A 6000-nucleotide genomic window follows, 5' to 3' on the forward strand; every position below is an offset into this window, starting at 1 on the left:
TTATTTATACTCTCTGTTCAGAAGCAAGGAGTTCCGTCTACATGAGAGTTGCGTTGCAATCGTGCAGATCAGGAAGCAAACAGATATTGAAGGTAGTCTGCAGGTCATATTCCAGATATAGTTCACAAGAATCAACTGTTCATGTTAACATCTTTCACATTCCAAGTGTTTTGTCAGGCCGAAATTTCCAATTAAAACTGACGGAAATATCAATGCCGACTAGATATTTTTGCCAGCAAAAAATTTATCAAGGATTGAATCCAGGGATTCAATCCTCGCATACACGTGGCATGATTCATTGCATGCCTGGATTTGAACAAAAAATGCGCGCGGAATAAATCCTGCTCTGATGATTTTGAATCTCAGCAGCTCTTAGAGTGAGATTTTTTGAAGACTGCTTCAGTCCAACGGTACCAATTGGTTAGTGGACAAATAAAATATTGGAACCATCCTCACCTTTTTGTGGCCATCGGATTGTGCCCCGGGGGAACCGATATAGTGGACATTTCGCAATGCAACATCTCGAACGCAGATATCTCAGGATCTATATATTTTAGCAAGATGGTGTCTTCGACAAAGTCGTTCAGTAGATCAAGGACTAACACGTAATAGGCCGCTTGTTTCAAAATTCTGCCACCAGTTGGCGCTAGTGAGCATGTAATTTTTCAAACACAGATATCTCAGGATCCTGATTACCTAGAAAGATGCGGTCTTCGACAAAGTTGTTTAGTAGGTCATGGACTAACATATTATATGCCATCTAACTTGAAATTCTACAACCAGATGGCGCTAGTGAGTATACAATATTTCAATCATGAATATCTCAGGATCCCGATTTTTTAGAAAGATGGTGTTTTCGGCAAAGTTGTTCAGTAGTTCATGGACTAATATGTATTGATTACAGGTTAAGGCTTAGCGTGTGATCGGGCACTTAACTAGAAATTCTACCACCTAGGCGCTAGTGAGCATGCTGTATGTTGATCGCGGCTATCTTAGGATAGCGATATTATAGCAAGATGGTGTCTTCGGCAAAGTTGTTTAGTAGATCAAGGACTAAACATAAGATGTGCCGTTTGATTAGCAAGCCCCGTTGTAAATGAAGCCTAACCTTTACTATTTTACGTATTATAAAAACTTTTACCGGAAGACGACTGCCAATGAACCATTTTAAGCTTAGCAAGTGGTGGAATTCTCCTTGGAGGCATTTCAACAATGCTGCAGAACTTTTTCTATGGGAGGGGCATATTGCCCGGTTTGTTTTGAAACGTCAATATTTGGACTGTTTACAGAACACGTCTTGTACTTGTTTGAGAAGATAGGGAGGAGGATCCTATTCTTGGCATTTTTTATTCACTTCGGCAGTGGTTTTTTTTTTAAGCTTAAGAGCTCATATTTGGCCACAATATGTGTCGTATTGAAATGTATCTTATTGCAAAGTTTCAGTTTCAGTTGAATCATGGAAGTGCCAAAGCTACTCTGCACCCTACCAGACAAGAAAAAGTTGTATGCAGAGCATGACCAACTAAGTAAATAACACTTTGACACCAACAACTATAGAAGTAATACATTTGCTACTACGATAGTGCAGTTTTTCCTAAAGGCCCAAACGCAATGAAAGCGGAACGGCAAAGGAAAGCGGAACCGGTCCATCAGGATGAACTATAACATGCTAGTCGACTCAGTGTTGGTTCACTTTCATTCGTTGACAGCTCAGTCGAGATGGTGTGATTCATGCTGACGAACCGGTTCCGCATTCTGTTGCCGTTCCGCTATCATTGCGTTTGGGCCCATAGGGTGGGGGGTGTATTATACCTGTTTACCCTAATGGGCGTCAAAAAGCTGTTACACAAAAACGAAGTTGGGTGTGTTAGTGTGAAGCGATATGAAAGTGACGTCACCGGTTAGCTCGGTCTATTATGGCAACTCACGGGATGACACACACACTACAATATTGTTTGAATCGCCTCGAATTTGTTAAAAGAGTGCATTAGGCTTAATTAACTGTCCTGCTTTTTGACATTCACTGCTGGAATTGTTTCGATTTTTTTATATGTAGATGACATCCACTGCTGGAATAGGGCACTTGCAGCCTTTGTTTAGTGTGCCCAACGGACCCCTTTGATTTTGCTGGGAAACGTTTCGTAACGTGTTTTCCGTTTCAAACCGTTACCCAGCAAAATCAAAGGGGGCCGTTGGGCACACTTTTGTTTGCTGCAAGCGCCCTATAGTTGACTTTTTTATATGGAGTTTCGAGGTTGTTCCGTCCCAACGTCACAAGAAGCAATTTGAGAGCGGTGGCAGCAGGCAACAGCGGAATATTCCATCGTCACCCTTGCATTTCGCTACCCGGTTTGCGGCATCAGGATAGGGAGCGGAAAATACCCCACTGTTGCCATATTGTCGCATCCCCTTTGAGCTTATTCGTTTCACCCTCCATCCAGCCTGCTATGTACAGCGAACGCACCACCACAACCGTCCCCATCGTTGAGCGCACCCCATTGCAGCATCGTTCAGCAATACATAAGAGAGTGGAAGTTTCCATCGCAACCCACCGCTGCGCATCCAATGTTTTGCATCTACCTGTAACATATATAAGTGGCTTGCATGCGCAAGCAATTCATTCAGTTTGTTTTCAACTTTTGTGCGATAAGTATCAAGTAAGAATACAGTACAGTTAAAGTTCCAAACCGCCTTTCTCTCCTCCGGAAGCCAAAACAGTCTTTTTCAAGACTTGAGTTGTTAAGAGTCCATTCCTGTGGAGCCATCGGTCCTTAACCAAGCAAATCTAGTTGCAAGCCGCAACATATGGTCCAATCGAACCGGATAAGGAGATTCATCGTATGTGTCGCCATCGTCGCTTCTGGAGAGGATAACAAGGATGTCGCCGAGAAAAACCCCGATCAAGACTCCGGCTGAAAAGCAGTCAACCGAGAACAACGACGAAGATGACATCAGTGCCCTGATCCATTCTCGTGGTCAGGTGGAAGCGAAAGTTACCAGGCTGAAGTCAACGTTGGTACAAGCCGAGTTAGATGAGACTGAGTTAACACCCCCACAAGTGAGACTGTTCATGAAGAAGTTGGAGTCAGCAAACGCGGAATTTTCATCCATCCACCAGCGGATAATGGAGAAGGTTCCTGCCACCATCAGGGAGGAACAAGACGAATGCTATCTTCACTTCGACAACCTTCACGATGAGGTAGCAATGTTTCTCGAAACTAGGCTCGAGAGATTTTCATCATCCCCAGGTGCTGTGCCAACAGGACAGCACACCGCCAGTCAGCCAATGATTGTGCAACAGCCGCTTCCACGTGCCATACCTACGTTCGATGGAAGGTATGAGCATTGGGAGAAATTCAAGATGATGTTCCGGGATGTGGTGGACAAGACCAACGAGTCCGACCGCATGAAGCTGTATCATCTGGAGAAGTCGCTAGTAGGAGATGCAGCCGGCCTGATAGACGCAAAAACTATCAGCGACGGCAATTATCAACGAGCATGGCAATTTCTGGAGGAACGTTTCGAGGACAAGAGACGTATCATTCATCTGCACATCAAAGAAATCTTCAACACGCAGAAACTGACCAGTACCAGCTACGACGAGTTGCGCAAACTCGTCGAATCATTTTCCAACCACGTGGAAAATCTGAAGTTCCTAGGACAGCAGTTCAACGATGCTTCTGAGCAATTCCTGGTGTACATCCTATCGGAGGCATTAGACGATGCCACCAAGATGCACTGGGAGTCAACGGTGCAGCGTGGAGTATTACCAGCATACGATGACATGATCAAGTTCCTGAAAGATCGTGTTTCCGTTTTGGAAAGGTGCCAGCATCAAGGACACGATCCAAATCCGAAACAACGAAACAAGCCATCATCATCCATCGGCAAGATGCCGGTGCAGAAAAGCAACGCAGTTACCACCAGTTCCAGTTCATCCAAAGGTCCATGCCACATTTGTGGCAACGGTCATTTCAGTTATCATTGCCCGATGTTTAAGCAGCTATCAGCATCCCAGATGAGCGACAAGGTGCGATCCGCAGGATTGTGCTACAATTGCCTCCGCAAGGGACATCAAGTCAGAGAGTGCACATCGAGCAAGACGTGTCGCAAGTGCAACAAGCGGCACAACACTCTTCTCCACGAAGACAGCAATCGGAACAACGACCAAGAAGTGAAGCCAGCCTTGTCTGGTATTAAGCATCCTGATCAATCACAACCACCAGCTGATGTTCATCCGTCCACTTCGGTGGTGGACCGTCCCGTGTCCACTACATGCGCCAGCAAACATGTCCAAGCAGCAAAGACAGTCTTGTTGCTTACTGCCGTCGTCCGTGTTATCGATCGAAACAATCGATCTCATCAGTGCCGTGTTTTGCTCGACAGTGGGTCACAAGTCAACTTCGTTACTGAGGAAATGGCCAATCACCTCGGTATGCCGAAGACATCAGCTAACGTTTCAATCACCGGAATCAACGCCCTGCGAAGCCTTGCCAGAGACAAAGTATTAATCAAGATGCAATCATCCGACGGACATTACCACGCCAACATCGAGTGCCTGGGCAAGGCATCCAACTCGCCGATCCAGAATTCTTCAAACCTGGAAAAATCGACATGCTGATCGGAGGAGAACACTTCTTCGACATCCTCAAGCCCGCTCACATCTACATGAGTGACAACGAACCGCAACTTCGAGACACGCATCTAGGATGGGTGGTGGCAGGAGTAATCAACGAGCCACACATGTTAAGCGCTACCATTCAACACACGAACCTCGCATCGCTCGATTCCATCGAAGAGTTGATACATCAATTTTGGAAGGTGGAGGAAGTACCAAACGCTTCTCCACTATCATCCGAGCAACAAGCATGTGAGGCGCACTTTCAATCAACGTATCAGCGTGATTCAACGGGTAGGTTTATTGTGAATCTGCCATTCAAGGACAACATGGACCAGCTGGACAACTGTCGGTCACTGGCTCTCAAACGATTCTTCATGTTGGAGAAACGGTTTGAACGCAATCCCGTGCTCAAACAGCAATATGTCGATTTCATCAAGGAGTACGAGGATCTCGGCCACTGCCGGGAAATCAAGGAAGCTGATGACCCTCCAAATCACAGCTCCTACTATTTATGGGGCCCAGATAGCCGTAGCGGTAAACGCGCAGCTATTCAGCAAGACCAAGCTGAGGGTCGTGGGTTCGAATCCCACCGGTCGAGGATCTTTTCGGGTTGGAAATTTTCTCGACTTCCCAGGGCATAGAGTATCATCGTACCTGCCACACGATATTACGCATGCAAAAATGGTCATTGGCATGGTAAGCTCTCAGTTAATAACTGTGGAAGTGCTCATAAGAACACTAAGCTGAGAAGCAGGCTCTGTCCCAGTAGGGACGTAACGCCAGAAAGAAGAAGAACTATTTGCCACATCATGCGGTTCTTCGTCCATCGAGTTCAACAACTAAATGCCGAGTTGTCTTCGACGCCAGTGCCAAATCGGAGCCATCAAAAATGTCACTCAACGATGTCCTACAAGTCGGTCCAGTGGTGCAAAACGGAATTTTCCAAATAACCCTACGATTCAGAAAGCATGCCTACGCTTTCTCAGCAGACATCTCGAAGATGTATCGCCAGGTTCTCGTGGCTCAACCAGGCAGACGATTCCTGCGCATCTTCTGGCGATCAGACCGATCGCATCCAATGAAGGTACTCGAGCTGAACACCGTAACATATGGCACAGCATGTGCACCATACCAAGCAACAAGGTGTTTGGTTCAGCTTGCCAAGGACGACGGACCAGAGTTTCCCATCGGCGCCCAGATTCTCACAGACGACTTCTACGTTGACGATACTTTATCTGGTGCCAACACAATCGAGCAAGCCATCGAGTGCCAGTGTCAGTTGAAAGCCTTGCTGGCCAAAGGAGGTTTTCACATCCACAAATGGTGCTCCAATTCCGAGGAATTCTGTTGCAGTTTCCCGACCCGGTAGAGCAAAACTA

This window comes from Aedes aegypti, chromosome 2 (assembly GCF_002204515.2).
Source record: "Aedes aegypti strain LVP_AGWG chromosome 2, AaegL5.0 Primary Assembly, whole genome shotgun sequence".
NCBI classification, from domain to species: Eukaryota; Metazoa; Arthropoda; class Insecta; order Diptera; family Culicidae; genus Aedes; species Aedes aegypti.